An 18,769-nucleotide genomic window follows, 5' to 3' on the forward strand; every position below is an offset into this window, starting at 1 on the left:
ACTCTTTCCAATACAAAACTACAGTGACTGAACACAACGCCACAACAACGGACCTTAAACGTTCAGGACAATACTTCAACACAAGCAATAGTGGGTTCAGCTCTGTTATCAGATTTCAAAGGGAAGTCAAAAATAGATTTTCTGAGCTTAGTGTGTAAAATCACATATTTGTAACATTTAAATAACAAAATAAACCAAAAATCACTCACCAGCTACAAAATTATAAATGTGAAAGTAAAATAAATCTTAACATTTATGCATCAAAAATGACAATGCATTCAGGCTACACATTTTTTACCAGTATGTGTTCCCTGGGAATTGAACCCACAACCTTTTGTGCTGCTAACGCAATGCTCTACCACTGAGCCACAGGAACAAAATTTATTAAAACAAATTAATAAAAACGCACAACAACAAAGGTAATTTTAAAATACAAACAAAATAAGTTACTAAAGATATATTCAAATGTGTAAGTAAATTATTAAAAAAATCAACAACACACAGACTTTACATAAAACCCATGTTTGCATAAGCAGCATCACTAAACTGTAAACAACTGTTTTTAATGGTTAAAATATTAACTTAAAAACTTTGTTTTTGAATATTTTGTGAAGATTGTTTTTTTAAAGAAATGATTTCTTTCATTTAGAAAACAAATTAAATTGATCAAAATGACAATAAATTAGAATAAAGACAATTATAGTTTATCTCAAATAAATGGTGTCCTTTCTATTCACCAAAATCATTTCCATAAAAATATTAAGTACCATAAGACAAGTTTATTCATAGAGCAGATTTCATACACTATAATAAGATATTTTACAAATATAAAAAAAAAACATAAAAGTTTAAATAAAAGAAAAATAATGGTTAAAATAAAAATAAACCATATTCTACACTGATAAGTGCTTTTTGAGCAGCATATCATTATGATAGAGCTGTAGTCAAGTCCGGCTTTGTCGAGTCCAAGTCAAGTCCAAGTCCAGGACTAGTCGAGACCGAGTCAAGACCGAGTCCAAAGAGGTTCGAGTCCAAGTCAAGTCCAAGTCCAAAAGTTTCGAGTCCAAGTCCAAGACCGAGTCCAAATGAAAGAAAAAAGGGTCCTCTTCAAGACCACATACTTAACTACTGATAATGTTTGTGATGCGAGAGAAAGCATATCTCCTATTCTAAGAAAATCATTTTACATTATTATTTGTAATGATCAAAAAGCATGTGCAAAGTAACAACTCTGTAGGACAGGGGTCTCCAAACTACATCCTGGAGGGCCAATGTCCTGAAGGCCTTAAAACAACTGGACGATTAGTGTGTCTAGTAAGAGCTTGAGTGTGTATAATTAGGGTTAAAGCTAACAGGGGCGTTAAACAAGATCCTGGGCCCTATGCATAGGCAGTCCTGATGGGCCCCCATGGCCCCCACCCATGAAAATATCCAGGTAAAAAATATATATTTCAGATTCATACTTTTCAAGGGCCCTCTCTTCCTTTGGGGCCTTGCTAATGAGTGGTTTTACCCCCAGTCCGACCCTGGGAGCTAAACTTGGATAAACAAACAAAGTTTGGAACTGTAAGGTCAAATAATTTTTATGTACTTTATTTTTTGTTGACATTATATCTGTGGTCAAAAATGTATATGACCATGCCTAATTGGCACAGTGCACAGACACACGCAAAGCTCTGGATATGACAAATGCGCGCAGCAAGGCTAGAATGGATACGTTTGGCTCTACTGGACATGCGCACGTCGAGCTCTGTCGGAAACAATCGACTACTCCAGCATGCATTAACCATAATGCATACATAGTGTTTGCAAGTACGACGTGAATTTTAGAATTACAATATTGCGTGGAGCTGTTACTATATGACCTTATGTTGCATGTCAAAATAAAATATGTAATGTAATAATTAGGGTTGTGCCTGAAGCCGAATGCTTTATTCGGAATGGCACGGATAATGGATTAAAAAACGAATAACGCTCAAGGAATAATTCTGCCTGAATACTCGGCTGAAGCTGACACAGTCTGGTGTTTGCTAGATAACAGGTGAGCCAGGGAATCAGCGCCAGAAGTGAATGAATGTAAACTTTATGAGTGAAAAGATCGCAAATCAAACACCGCATTGTTGTCGCCTCTCTGTGCATCTCTCAGAAATCAGAGCGTTGCAAGTGTAATTTTACATATAATAATACATCATAGCTACACGTTATATTATTTGTATATATTTAAAAGGCAAATATTGAAAGCTTAGGCTACCATGATACGAATGAATGGAATAAGCACAGCGCGCTCAGCAATCAAAAAGACGCGCTGCGCGTCTCAGTCTCTCAAAAACCAAATCAGTTCTCTCTCAAGAGTAGGCTAATGATCAGCTTCGATACGGATACATTGTCTACTTGTCCTACATGTATTTACCTTTTGCTGGTTTGCGTGGAACACACACATCTGTTTAGTGAAGTTCATTAACATAAGACTCGCTCAAAGTGTTCTGCGTAATGAAAATGTGTGCATTGAATGGATTCAGTCGTGTTCAAATGATCACTAAACGTTTGTCATGACATCTCTCTGCTTGCATGATAAATATTATTTTAGAAATTAATAATTATTTCAGTTTAACACGACATACTTGTTCAGTGATAACTACGAAAAAATATATAAAAAGTCATAACAGTCTTATCAAGTAGGCCTAACTGTACGATGTTGTATCCGAATGCAGATAGGAAAAATTTTGTGATTTTTACAGATACAAATACTGGCTGTTACATGAAAATGTAAATATGTAATGTCATATATAAAATTTACATATGTAATTGTTGCATAAGGCTATACATTAATACGCGTTTATTGATAAAAAAAAGAGGCTATCTAGGTGTAGACGTAAATAAAACACAATCTAACAGGTAGAAAATTAAATTAGAAACATCTAAACTTTTCAGGTCGCAGTAAGTGCACCACTGGTCATGCACATCCTTTCCCGGAACAATACTGAAAGCTAAGGCAAGATGAAGAAACGGATGATCATAGTTGTACAAGGATAGACATTTTTTAAATGAATCTATTAGCAGAGCTACTGAAAGTGATTTTTAGTGCTGGAATTCCATTTATTCTTTGCTGAAACTTCTGCGTCATCATGGAGAGCGGGTCATGGTTGCCCAGCAACAGCAGACGCCACTGGAGCGCAAGCGCAGGCTACAGTGCTTTGGAAATAAGGAGAGCAGCGCGCCTAGCGTTTTCCAGACGTTTTCAGTCGCGACATCATGCAAATGTGGTTTTGTTTTGAAGGAGAAATTTTTTATTTTATTTTTTTGCTGGACTCGGTCGAGACCAACTAGAAGACTTGGCGAGTCCAATGGCCAAGTCCGAGACAAGTCCGAGTGCAAATTCATCGAGTCCGAGACAAGTCCGAGACGACAGAAAAATGTCTCGAGTCCGGACTCGAGTCCAAGACCGGACTCGAGTACTACAGCCCTACATTATGATTTCAAAGGATCATGTGACACTGAAGACTGGAGTAATGATGCTGAAAATACAACTTTGATCACAGCAATAAATTACATTTTAGGATATATGACACCACAAAACAGTCATTTTATACTGTAATATTTCACAAATTTAAGGTTTTACTTTGGATCAAATTAATGCAGCTTTGGTGAGCAGAAGTGGATCTTTTAAAAAAATAAAAAATAAATTTGATCAGTAGTGTACATGCCATGTTTGATACTTCATATGAATCATAATAATGATGATGCTGTAGGTGAAGCATTATTTTTCGACTAGACAACTGCAGGCTTCTGGATCCGGTAAATGAAGGGAGAGGCATCAGAAATCAGTCTGTAACGGGACAGCCTGCCGCTGCTCTAAACACCTCCACATTAAACCTGTCTGGTTAATATTCAACAGCACCAACCACCATGCTATGGAAAAACTGTATCAGAGTACAGCCTGAGCAATAACAGGGCTTCAAAACAGCCTGTAATTCATCGTCGTAAAGACAGATACATTCACACCTGTGATAACAGCCAGTGCTCTGCAGAGTGCTGCACTGCTATGAGTAACAAAGATGTGCTACTGATAACAACAAAGCAGCTTATTTTCAAATCTGGAAGCGAAATGTGATTTAATGGCACTTCAGAAGACTATTACAGTGCATTCGTGTCATTCGTAGAGTTTGACACCGCACACAAACCATCGTCGAGCTGCCAAGTATCTAAGTTCATGTTCCACAGAAGAAAGTCATCCAGGTTTGGAACGACACAGCGGTGAGTGAATAATGACAGAGCCGCTATTAGAGAGATTTAGATGATGACAACAACAATATTATTTGGAACAGCTGAGCATTATGTGGTAGCCTGGCTGCAGTTGTGTGTTTGATGAAAACAGCACATGTTCATGCGCTCGTCTCTGTCGGAGGATCTAATCCAAGACGCCCACACTGGCAGGAATGAGGAGGCTGACATCATCAGCTCCCACTCCATCCCAAGATAAAACAGACCCTCTTCCTCCTTCAGCAACATTCCGTTATGAAAACAATGGCATTCCATGGATTGCTCATTAGAAACGTGAAATTCTAAAACTGCCCTAACAAAATACAATAAAAAGTTCATTATTACTCACAAACACTTTGTCTTAAACGAATAGCACAGCCAAAAATGAAAATTTGCTGAGCTCACCCTCTGGCCATCCAATATATAGATGAGTTTGTTTCTTCATGCAAACATATTTGGCGAATTGAAGCATTACATAACTTTCTCACCAATGACTCCTCTGCAGGGAATGGGTGCCGTCAGAATAAGAGTCCAAACAGCTGCTACATTTTTGTTTAGAGATGTTTTGCATGTTGTTTTGTTTAAAATGGTGCTTGATCTGGGAATATTTTCTCCTGATTCAGATTGAAGTCTTAACTTGATGGACTGGAGTGGATTACTTGTGGATTATTGTGATGTTTTTATCAGCTGTTCGGACTCTCATTCTGACGGCACCCATTCACTGCAGAGGATCCACTGTTGAGCAAACGATGTAATGCTAAATTTCTCCAAATCTGTCTTTATTAAGAAACAAAAACTCATCTACATCTTGGATGCACTGAGGGAGAGTACATTTTCAGCAAAACATTTTGCCTAAACTATTTAAAAAAAATATTTTTGAGCACATATTGTGAGAAATAACTATGCACTGTTGTAATTTGCTGATCAAGTGTGACATTTACAGTGTTACACATTTCTATTTCCAATAAATGCTTTTATTTTGAACTTTCTATTTATCAAAGAACATGTAAAAACACATCACATATACAATTACTCTTCCATTTTGTATTGTAAATGTCGAGTAAATATTGTGTGAAATAACTATTCATTTTTGTGATGCTTCATTTGCTGTATATATCTCAAACCCCCTGCTCTACTGCCATCAGCCATTGAGAAACCACCAATAACATGATGCAAACAATGTGTCAGAAATCTAAAACTCAATGACCTATAAAGGAAAATAGCAGACTGAAAAAAACAGGAAACAATTCAGACTGTCATAGTGAGCTTTCGCTACAGCGTTCCCTTGCCTTTTGAAAGGCACTGTGTTTGCCAAATCCGGCCACAGAGGGTGTCTCTCAGCCTGCTGACTGTATGCGGGTAACATGTCTACCATCTGCCAGGATCAGCCACATAAAGACCTACAGCAGGAGTCTGGAAGATGAACGGATGTACAAAATGGTGGTGTAGTGCAAACAAGAAAGTGAAAGTCAATGCCAGGAAAAGAATTTGGAAAAGAGCAATAACATATTGCAATTCTAACAACTCCATCCAAACAATCACATTCCCAAGAGACATCAAGAGCCTGTTGAATGCGTTTGTTGTGTTCATTAAACAATACATGCATTCAAACATTGTGTATTACTTATCAGACAGTTATAGCTACATTTATGTTGTGTTCCCATTTATTCCTGGTGAATCTAGCAGACGGATGCCAACACACTATTGCAAAATCAAAGTCACATACTGGACGTCCTGCAGAGTTCAGAGTGATGCGAGGCTTCATGATGTGTGGATCAAAGAGGCGTACATGTACATGTGTGTACATTTAAATAAACTGCGTCTTTGTCTTTCCGTAGTCGCTGATGTTTTCTCTGGAATTATAAACTGACTCAAAGGTGCCACACTGGAATACAAATATCATTCACAGAATATATGCAACCCACAACTTCCTCTACATTATTTCTGTGTTTATTTTCCTTCTATGTATAACACTTGTTTCTCTTATGTTAACGCTGTAGTACAGCTACGGTCCGACAATTTAAGAAAAGAACAACAACTATATTTCAAGCAGTTATTTTGACAGCTGAAGGTTTTGTCCCTGGTTCGATTGGGCTAATATGGCATCCTTACAAAAGTTTTTTATTTGCACAGTCTCAATTTAATCAGTCAACTGATCTTAAACCATTCAATTGCAAAAAGGCATGCAAGACAACTACATCTGTGTACAGCAAGCACAAAGAAAGCCACATCTCAGACCACACACAAGCCCAGAACTGATTCCTCTTTTGTGTCTCATCATGTTTTAATGGACAAATACACCATACCAATATTAACATGCAAGCGATTTTAAAGCATTCACGTGCAAGAAGATGCAATAAACAGTGTGTGTATGTGCACACAGAGAAGGGTTCAAGGCAATGCACCAACCACGAATTGAGTTTCTTTCTGCGTCATCTTACGCTTGAACAGACAAATACAGAAAAAAAGTATGTCAAAATAAATTTGAATGTGAAAGTACAGACTAAATTAGGGGTGTGCCGGTTTCAGAATTGGTGATGACGGTTATGACGTGAGTCAAATGTGACGGTTCAGAACATAATCGTCGGGGGGGGGGGGTTAGTGGATCTGCCGTAGATTCAATTGGTTGTTCTTGGAGATAGCGGGTTAACTCCGTGTCAGCGCGCGCTCTGATCGGTAAAGGGGCAGAGATTTCAGACCTCCGTTTATTAAGGAGATCGGTCACAAAACTCATCATTCGCACGAACGTTTTTTGAGCACATTTCAAAGCCGCACCCGCCCGCAATCCGCTATTTGTTTTGCGGTCTATGGCCATGCAATGCTTTGCTGATGCGAGCCGCAAAAAAAAGCCATTGTCTGTTCTTGAAAGGATGCAGCAAATATATTTAATGCTAAAGTATGAGGCATAGGCCTACGATGAGTTTCATTTACGATGAGATGCGCTCTAGTTCACAGTGTGCAGTGCAAGTGAACGCGGCGCGCTGCTGCTTCCATGTCGGTTATCATTGTCTGCTATATTTGCTTTTTATTTATTAAAATACATGCAATTGGTTGATGAAACATTTATTAAAATGAAGATAAAATTTTAAAAACGAAATTCGTTTTTAAGAAAGGTTTTCTACAAAGCAAAATTTTATGAAGTGGTAAATATCATGTCTGACGATTTACAAAACTTCATTAAGTGGTAAAAACCATGTCTCCCGATATATTGCGCATCTTATGATCCTATCTAAAAAATGTTTGTAAAAAATATTTTAATGACACGGTTTTGCCGGTTATAGAGTTCTAATGACGGTGTTCAACTATAACCGCCGGTCTCACGGTTATATACGAACCGTCACACCCCTAGACTAAATCACTGTGTAAGTCTGACACACATCACCAGAAATACGCCTGTTGTTTCTATGCAGCATCTAGAAATAAGATTTTAATAAATGCAATGTGCAAGTTAATCAATAAGACATAAACGCAAGTAATGTGAATCTAAAAAGGCTAAAAATCGATTAAACCAATCTGATCAATATTAGTCTATAACCAGTTCACACATCAATAACAAGACTAAAATAAAAGGTCAAATAAGCATAACTGAATCCCACAAATCATTTACACTGCAATACATTGTGGATTTGTCACGTCACATCAGTCCCTCCACAGCGTTACTAAAGCCAGATCTCGAGGAAAAGTGAGGCATGCGCTGTCACGTTACTCAAAGCTGTTATAGTCTTGTTTACAGATATTGTCAATGATCCAAAATACTTGAGGGCAGTAGAAGTCAAGTAATCTGCAGCGGTGACATACTTCTGAAAGCTGAGGTCCAGAGAGGTGGTTTTAATGACCACAGAGAGGGCAAAGGTCAAGGCAGCTCTGGGCCTGGGAAACACTGCGTCTTCACGGTCGCTCCATCAGACGACAGCCATACGTCTCATACCAACAGTGCTCCAGGGACATGCACTGCTGTGGTTAAACACTTGTTTTTTTAAGGGTCTGTTGGATAGGTCATGAGAAATGCTGGCTGAATGGATGTGGAATGAGGAAGAGAAAAAAATCATGGAAATGTCTGACGTTTCTTCATGAGTTACAGTGTAGCCAGAAGCAGAACTGTAGACGAAGCCGTTTCTCTCAATCTGGAAATACAAGCCGTCCCTGACGATGCAAACGCTGACCTAAGAAAACACAATCCACCAACAAGCTCTTTTTTCAGCGATGTGATCTGAACCTGCGATAATGGACATTACTGTACAATATGGACTGTAATGACACTTCATTTCTGAATAAGCTTTGATGGACAAAGCTGATCAATAGCCATGCAAGCAAATCAATGCATACTCAAACACTGCAATCACTTCCCATGAACTGATGACTGAGCAACAGTCATTCATAACAGCTGCTTTTAATACATCACGGTACTATTTTCTTGAAGCTTTTCCAAAACTTACATCAGCAGGTTTTAAAATGCTTGCTCGGCGTAGAAATTGATTTTGGGCACGTCTCAATTCCCTTCACCCCCAAAACCTATTACAGATATGAACTGAAAATTCAGGAACTGCATTATTAATAAAAAAAACCATCAATGCATTTCTTAAGTCTATAAAACACATTCCATACAAAAGGTGATGGCAAACTCAATAACTCTATTTTGGGCCATGATCAACGCTATCTTGTCATTTTGCACACTTGTTTTGAATGTAGCTTTTGCTGACAGTACCAGGCAAGTCCAGACAATAAGCAGAATTAAGATCATAATCTTGCATGGATGGTAAAATAAACAACTTTTATCCACTCACTGTAGATGATGTTACTGCTATTGATGCCACATACAGAGGAACATATTAAGACTCCCTGCTGAAACTACTGTGTGCATGAGAAACAGGAAATGGCACGTCTAAATCGGTCACCACGCAAAATTTAACCACCACAGGTTGGATTGAGTCAAAATTCAAAGCGAAACAATAGATTCCTGTGCATATTTCTGCTGGTCATACCTAAACACGGCGTGAAGCACGACATACATGCATGGTCCTGGTGCTAGAAGACACGCAGCTGTGAAGGAGAAAGGCTGAAACTGCAGCAATTGGTCTGTCTGACAGTCACTTACTTCTGCTCTAATTCCTCACAAGTCCTTTTATCATCCTCTTGTGCATTAAAGGTTTACTGTCAGTACACAGGACGACCGTGCTGAACCCTTGAGAAGTTACACCATGCTAATATATATATCTGACTTGCATGTAATTATCATACTACCTAAGAATGCAGAAACATTGCTTTACAACTGGTTTTCTTTATTTAAAGATCGTGCTGCACGATCCAAGTTTTGAAATTTGATTAACAAACAGGATAAAAAGAGCATCACGTCACTGACCCACATAAGTGTGAGATAAAGACAGAAAGTCGGCCTTTCAACAGGAACCCAGCAAAATCCAACCAGTGTTTTCACACGCTGAAACAAACGGTAGCATAAACCACAAAGCCCTTTCATCACAGAGGAAAACGCATATGCCGCTCAATCTGAAATCCGTGTTTACAGTCATAAAAGTGAGATTGTCACATTAGGTTTTATTTGCTTGCGTTGTACGGCGATGAAAGAGGCTGAAGATAAGCAGGATTTGAGTTTGGAGATAAAGCAGCCGTGTGGTAGGGCAAAGAGAGGCAGATGTTGGGGTAAGTGGGTCACAGAGACAGGCGTATGGACGGAGTAAAGCTGTCGGCACAGATGATAGATCTGCCGGACAGAATAAAATGTCAAATGTTACACAAACTGATGTCGGTCCCCAAAATAAATGCTACGGGTCTCCAGTGATGTAAACATCCATTCAGCAGGTCTGCAAGCAGAGTGAGCTTATTTTGCTTCTAAAAATGGTTTCCACACAGTAGCTTTCCAAGAAACAATAAATGATAAAACATGACTGGCTCAAAAGAAAGACATCTGGCAACTTTGTGATCTAAAAATAACTGTTTGCAAGCAAGAATCTAGCTCTGCAGAATTTAAGGAAGTTCACTCGACAATAAGAACTGCCATCATTTACTCTGCAATCACATCAACAAAAGATTATATTTAAGCAGAATATCCTAGCTGCTTTTTTAATTCAATGAAAGTGATATACATAGCCGTGCTTCTAAAATGAGCACCTTAAAAAGGAAAGACTCGAGGACTATATTTCAAGTCTCATGAAGAGATATGTTAATTTTGTTCTGTTCTTCACACAAAACCTTAATCACTATGCAATGAAAATCTCCTCCTCTTAACCTCTCAAATATTACAGACGAGAACCAATGGCATTTGCCATGACTGACACGCACACATACATACATACATATATATATATAAACTACTGCTCAAAAAGATCTTTATATTGAAAGACAATAACACTTTTTTTCAGCAAGGATGCATTCTATTGACTGAAAGTCACAGTAAAGATTCAAGAAATAAAGGATTCTGTATATTCAAGGAATTAGTATTTTGTATTTTAAGTCGCAAACACTGTCAAATCAGCATTTCTTGAAGGATCATGGACACTGAAGACTGGAGTAATGATGCTGAAGATGCAGCATTGATCACAGTAATAAATTACATTTTAACACATATTGTTGCAGAAAATAGTTAAAGTTCAACTTCATAGAGGATTGGAACAAAAAAAAAAAAAGTGTGAATAAATGACAACTATATCGTACCAACTTAATTTTTTGCTTTTAAAAAGACAACAAAGAATATATGATTTCTATAGTGTTTTTAACATTTCATTCAGAGTCCTGAGCACTTGCACATCTCCACAGCTGACCTCATCAAACCCCCTCAGCGCCGATGACAAACATCACATCACACTCACACCAGTCGTGACTCCAAACAAACTTGATGAATGCAAATTACACCTCTGACCTAAAAATTATACATCCAGCTATTTGTTTCGGCCTCCCTCTGATTTAATAATGACATGTTTTGTGTGAAACAGTTTCTAAGCACCAGCCACAACAACATCTGCCTGAAATCGGTTACTGTGCCACACACACACAGCCATACTATAACTAATTCACACATTACTTCAGGCAAATCTTTTCAATGCAGAGTGAGAGTTATCCAAGGCCAGAAATGCACTTACACACGTACGCAAGCACATGGCCTCGCTGTACAAAAACAGCTGACAACGTAAGAGAGTAGGTGGCCATGACTTCAAATGTGTTCCTCTGAACAGAAATGCCAACCTTGAGCTCTACTCTAAAGGTAAGCAAAGACTCACCTAATGATTTGCTGTACATTTTACTGAAATGTCCCACATCAGTCTTTACGCAACACACTAAATGCAAACACAGCATGCATTTGTCTCAGATGCTCAGTGATGTTTCAGTGTGTTTGATCGTGGAGGAAGAGAAAAAGGTTCAGCTGAACATGACCTGGAGAGATGTAGATATGGAAATCAGTTCGGCTCTGCAGATCACATTTCATGACAGTTAGCAGGATTAGTTTTGTTAACTCAGCTTCTGACCATAAAAGAAAAGTGCCATCACAGGGGTATTTAAAAACTGTCAAGAAGGGGGTTTAATAAAACTGGACTGTTTATGCAGTAGAAAGCCAATGTGTTTTTTTTTTTTCTTTTCATCTGTGCTATATGGGTAAGTTAACATGCAGGTAATATTGGGCGAAATAATACACACTGTTCATTTACCTATGACAATACAAAGCTGGTTGAAAAGTAGGGAACTTATTCTTTAAACTGATGACAATGCATCAGTTTACTTAAAGCAGTTTTTTATATTCAATAATATTATACTCACTATTATAAATAATAATATAGTAGTTCATTAACAAGCTATTGCAAAATCATGTTCATGATCGCAGACAATTTAATCGCGCAATAATGAAATCAAGGATATTTTTTTGCGATTATGAAAGCTGATGGCTCTGTAATAAACGCTGCTCCATCTGAAAATATGTGAAAATAACATTTAATAACGTGTCGTTTTTTCCAAAGTGTTTGAAATAAATCCTTTATTGAGATGATGTGGCTTCTCACGCAGAATAAGACACACAATATTTCATAGCCTTTATTCACTGCTAAGAATACAATGTTGATCAGCATTAGCATTGTATTATTATATACTTTATTACAATAAAAAATTATAATAAGACTAAACTCATTTAAACCATATATTGCAGTAGCTGTGTGTTTATTAGTCACGCTGGATCAATGAAAAGTTAAATCTTCTGTTTATTCATTTTGAAGTTATCGCAATGCTTATAAATCTGTTGTACTATATTATATATATTGCGTTTCAAACATCAACAACCTGTTATCTTTGGTAGCTAAACTTCACGTAACTGATTTTCACTTTCATTCTCTGAAACCTGAAGATCCAGTCCAACTGTAGCACACAGAAGCGCTTCTCGGAGGTGACCACTGAAGCCAGAAACCACGTCCACAAAAATATTTCTTGTTCTAAATGAAATGTTCATCCACCTCCTTGTATAAGAGAGGTGTGAGTCATTTACGAAGTGCTCTTAGTGTGGGAACAAGGTCCACGGCGCAGCAGAAGTGTGCGGTGATCGTCTCTGAATGTGCAGAAACACTCGGAGAGAAGAGTCCAGCTCTCACTCGCCTGACGTTAATGGAAACATTCCATAGCACTTACACACATCTGTGTCTCACACACACACACACACACACACACACACACACACCAGAGAAACCTATCTAGAAGACCAGCCTAAATACTTTCTCTGTAGCAGACAGTACATGTTTTTGAAGAGGAAAAGATGAGTTTGACATGAGGAGAACGAGTCTGCCTCAAGCACTTATTATTTTACATAGTTAAATCTTTGTCATCTAAATCTTCTGAGCTCAACAGTCTGACTAAAGCGATACTAAAGATTTATTTTTGTTCTCAGTCCACACAAATGATTCTTTTGGAAGATTCAATTGAACTGATTCACGGTGCTTATATATCACTTGACTGTAAGACACAAGCTTGTTTCTGAGTAAAACTGTGAGGTGTGTGAATAATAACAATAGAGAGTCACTGTGTCACTAAGGTATCAACTGGTAAATCATTATAACGTTACGCAAGCATTTCAAAGAATAGCATGGTGTGACTGCGCTACATAGCCCAAAAAAAGCATGGTAATACCACAGTATACGTCAATAAACCTAAGTAGGTTTTAACCTTTGCAAACACAATATTTGAGACCATCTGCATAACAAAAAAATGACTTCGCTAAATCTTTTCAGATCTGATCAAAAGAGCTTTACTTAAGTAGGCTTACACACACAAGAAATGTGATAGGAGCTTAAAGTGCAGAAGTACCAACTTTTATTAGGATTTTGATAAAGCTTTACTATATGATCCCATTAGTTAACACTAACCAATGAATTAATTAACATTAACAATGACCAATATATTTCATGTTAGCTGAAGTAAATTAAATAACATGAACACTTTATCAGTATATTTTATGGTTAACAAACTAATGTAGGTAACTTTTGTTGACAAATGTAACCATAATGTAAACTGTTTTATTATTAAACTGTAAAACGGAGCAGATTGCGTGCTGCAGGGAGAACACTTTTTGCGTGATGACTCAGATGAATGAGTGTATCATGTGTAGAGCAGCAGTATGTATAGCAGCCAATCTTTGAGAAGATCTGAAAATGACTTTACAGTAATGCATCAGTGTGCTGACGGCGGCTCGGCTGAATTCAACGGCTCTGAGGTTTTGGTTTGGAGCTCAGATGCACGAGCCACAAATACATCCACACCTTATAATGTTCTGAAAACAGCGATCGTCTCAGGATCCACTTTAGAGCGGCTTGTTTCAAAAGCACCTTGTCACTACTTAATCAAAAATAAGCACTCAGGTTCTTAATTACATGTGATTTTGTTTAGCTGTCTAATGTTTTTTCTTCAGAATCATGAGAACCACAATTTAGTTCAATTGGGGGAAAAAAAACAACTCAATTTTATCCAGGATCATGCAGTTCTATTTTGCACACAAACAGCTCTTAAATAGTCCAGTTTTTATGTAGCCTGTTGATTTGTTCATGGTATACAGCTGCCACTATATGGTTTGCAAAAAAGAGACACAGGATAAATGTTTGATATCATTATTTAAAAACACTGGAATGTTAAAGAATCGGAATTGATCAAACTAAAATGATACTAAGAATTTATTGAAAACAATTTTACAAAAATAAAATTTGTATAGGCCCTGTGTTTTTTTTCCCCCTGGATTTATAAATGTATTACCAAAAATTGTGGTAATCAAACAAATGCATAATGCACTAATAAATGTTTTAAAATGTAAATGCAATATTTCCTTGCTACAGAGGTTTACTGTTAATTAAAACATGAGAAAATGCAACAACAACAACAAAAAAAAAACACAATAAAACAATTAACATGCTGTAGTTTGGTATACTGTTGTCTAGTGACCTCACCATGTTGCATACATAATCCAGTGAGTTGCTGTTAAAACGTTTTTTTTTTTATTATTATTATTATTATAATCTATTTTTGTGCACAAACTCAAGCAACAGTAAAAAAAAAAAAAAGAGGAGATGTTCTCAGAAGGAAGAAATCACTTCTGGTTCATTTGTCACACTGCAAAAGGAAGGTCATGTGGAGTACATTGCATTGTGGGATACACTATTTTGCACAGTCTGCTCAATATGGCTATTGTGACTGCCCGCATTAGAGATATTCTTGCCAAACCCGTGAGATAATGAACACCCATGCACAAGAAATAAATAAAACTATTTCTAAATGAAGTGATTTTCAGGTTTTATATTAAACTGAACAGTAACCTTTACACATTCTTCAAGACTGTTAGATCCGGTTCTTGCATAAAGAGCCATCTGAGGTGCACATGTGTTATTCTTTATTTAGACGAGAAAGTTCTTCTGTTTGCATTTCTCATACACCTGCCCTAGAATTAGTTCAGCAGATCACAATACATTAGAAAAGAGCACAGGGTTTCAGCTCAGGTCTGTTAAACAACCCAATCCTTGAGACTTATTCAAAGAGACCTCATTATATGAAATGCTCAAAACAATCCGGTGTGACCTACAGACAAACCCTGAGCAGAATCTTTCCCGATTAAAGGTCAGACTCGCCGGATCCGTTCCAATCTGTTTGCTCCTGGATGCAGAAAACAGGGATTAGCCACAGGAGAGATGAGCCGAGCAAGTGTCAATAATCTCCCTGAAGCCATCTTATCCTATTAGCTTCATTTATCACCTGCTAAAACGATCCGCTGGACCAACAGCAATCAGACCAGAACCCTGTTGATATCCTGGGTAAAATCAATAGAAATGCCCACAGGAGCTCTCTTATATCTTAACTGTTTCCTCTTGACAGCAATCATATTAAATGGAAGGTGCCTTCGCTTTCTCTGGAGAGACCACAGCAGGGTTCCCACATTTTTCATCCAGTCATTCACAATAATAACCCGTAAAAGTATTTTTCTAAATAATAGAACATTTAAGTGAGAAGCATTTTTTAATACTATTCATAAACAAATAAAACACTTTTTTTTTTCAGGCCTGTAACTTTGTTTTATATTTTTAATTTCTAGGGTAAAACAAAAATATATATTAGAAATTACAAAATTATTTATTATTTTATTGTAAATTAAAATGTTATTATTATTATAAACTAATTTAAAAACACAATATTTATATTTTTTTTAATTCCCTCATATTGCGAGCATCTGCAATCGAATGTTAGATGTTTCACTATGAACTCATTATTCAAAAATAAACAATATTTCTCCCAAAATCACTGTATAAAGGATTTCAACAGAAACTTAAAAAGAAAGGGAGACTGGACATGAAAAATACAATGAATGATACAGGAATAACGACAACCAAATAAACATCCAAACCAATTCTTCCCAAAGAAAATACGATTTAAGTTTTTCTACTTCAAAATGTCATGCTTAATCCAATGTGTTAGCTCCAGTTCCTTTGTAATTTTTCTATGAGACATTTGAGCAATTTTTTTATGAAATATGTTCATTTGTAATGTAATATATATATATATATATATATATATATATATATATATATATATATATATATATATATATATATATATATATATATATATATATATATATATATATATATATATATATATATATATATAGTTCCCAGTGTAGTCCAAGCTAAATTCACCTTGCTAATACTCACTGAAATCACTGGATTTTGCTCAGAGTAGATCAGCAATAAACTTGGCCACACGTTTGGATGATCTAATCATCATGTATCACCAACATAATTCTTATAAGGTGATACACCACTGAAAACAATGAAAGCTATGAAAGCTATGAAAGAGAGCAATCTGAGTAATAACAGCTCCCTCCGGGTCATTTCTGATGGCATTTCTCATCATCCCATGACAGAGGACAGCAGTGCACCCATTCATCCCTTCAGCATGAGCTTGAATGGGGCCTAAAATAAGAAGCAGCCCACAGCCTAGCCTCAGATGTCTGGAGTCACGGACTGATTCACAGATTCAGATCATCACACTCTGTAACAGCACTCACACACTCATCTGATCTCTCAGTATTCAGTCAGGTATCAACACAAACCCTGTTTTCACCCACAGAACCTGCTCCGAGCAGGAAGTGATTGAGAAACAAAGACATGCAACGCTGATGAGTCCGAGTGATGTTAAGAGACACAATGCCAGTAATGTATCTATTAAACACACTGTACGAGACACTGCAGCAGATAAGCCTCGTTAACCACACTGTCCTCTCAAAAGCAGACAGACAAGAAAACAGGATGTTTATGAGAGATGGTGGTTAACGTACTGCACCTGAACGGTTTAACCTCATATCTGTCAATATTGTTAGGATAACATATTTTATGTTGATTAATAAACATTAAAATGTGATGTTTTCGTGGTATAAACAGGTTTAAACAGCACAGTAAACATACTCACGTAACATTACGTTCAGTCAGTCATGTCTGATTTTACACTCGCTTTACTCGCTGTATTGTAAAAACCCAAGGGTGTATGAATATGTACAAATAAAGCATGAATTATGTAACGCTACAGAAAAACATTGAATTTGAAAGAAATGGGAATTAGAAATAAATAAAAAAATAAAATAAAAAAACCTCCGCCACCGTTCTTAGCATGATCTGGCTAACAGTGAGGAAGACGCTGAAGGACAAATAAAATGTCTCGTACTCACCTTATACCGAACCTTTCCGTTATTTTCCTTTCATTTACGAGGGATAAAACCATCCAGCTAATCCATGTGGGTTAGTTCACGACTGGAGACACGGAAAAACATCACAAACCCTCCCGAAATGCAGCGCAAGATGCTGGAGAGCCGAAGAAATCTGCTGCTAGCTGCGCGAGCTAATACATTCTTTACCTCAGAGAGCGACGGAGAGTTTCACACAGCTGCTGGGAAGTTTACTCGCTGATACAAAACAAAGAGGTTTCGACGAAACAAGTGAATTACAAAAAAACAGGTTCCGTGTAGTAAAAAGAGCGACCGAAAAGGTCGCCGAGATCACTGGTTTACATTGAGACGCGGAGGAGCAGTTACTGAAGTGATGGAGCAGTGAAGCAGCGCTCGAGCTCTGGACACTCTGCACTACAGTTGTGCTCGTGATTCAGAGAATCGTTCTTCTGATCGGTTCTTTTGAACAATTCGATCGACCTGATTCTGTAAGATTAGAACCATTATTCACAGTTTGTATTATTCGTGATAATCGGGATTTAAAAATGTATTATTCAAATCTAGTGCGATTAATCGCATTCAAAATAAAAGTTTTTGTTTACATAAACAATACACACACACACACACGTACATATTAAAGAAAAATATGTTGAATTTATATATTAAACGTGTATATTTAATATAAATATATTCATGTATATAAATAAACACACCTATCTGAAAAACTAATGGAATGCATAGTCGATATAAAAAATGGATAACGAGTAATTTTTTTACTGCTAAATTCTGAAAAAACAGAGGTGTTAATTATAGTACCTAAAAACTCTACTTGTAATAACCTAGAACACTGTCTAAGACTTGATGGCTGCTCTGTCAATTCTTCGTCATCAGTTAGGAACCTAGGTGTGCTATTTGATCGCAATCTTTCCTTAGAAAGCCATGTTTCTAGCATTTGTAAAACTGCATTTTTCCTTCTCAAAAATATATCTAAATTACGGCCTATGCTCTCAATGTCAAATGCAGAAATGTTAATCCATGCATTTATGACCTCAAGGTTAGACTATTGTAATGCTTTATTGGGTGGTTGTTCTGTACGCTTGGTAAACAAACTACAGCTAGTCCAAAATGCAGCAGCAAGAGTTCTTACTAGAACCAGGAAGTATGACCATATTAGCCCGGTCCTGTCCACACTGCACTGGCTCCCTATCAAACATCGTATAGATTTTAAAATATTGCTTATTACTTATAAAGCCCTGAATGGTTTAGCACCTCAGTATTTGAATGAGCCTCTTTTACATTATACTCCTCTACGTCCGCTACGTT

The 18,769-nt window shown here is 37.1% G+C and overlaps 1 protein-coding gene across 1 annotated transcript in view; it reads right to left on the reverse strand.

The window, feature by feature from the left end:
- LOC113109591 (erbin-like) overlaps nt 1–17,868 on the reverse strand; it is a 76,303-nt gene extending 58,435 nt beyond the window's left edge. The window contains exon 1 of the mRNA XM_026273254.1: nt 17,450–17,868. The gene's annotated coding sequence lies outside the window, so the exon portion shown is untranslated. The remainder of the gene's footprint in view (nt 1–17,449) is intronic.
- Nucleotides 17,869–18,769: the final 901 nt, after the last annotated feature.

Source organism: Carassius auratus, chromosome 10 (genome assembly GCF_003368295.1).
Source record: "Carassius auratus strain Wakin chromosome 10, ASM336829v1, whole genome shotgun sequence".
Lineage (NCBI taxonomy): Eukaryota > Metazoa > Chordata > Actinopteri > Cypriniformes > Cyprinidae > Carassius > Carassius auratus.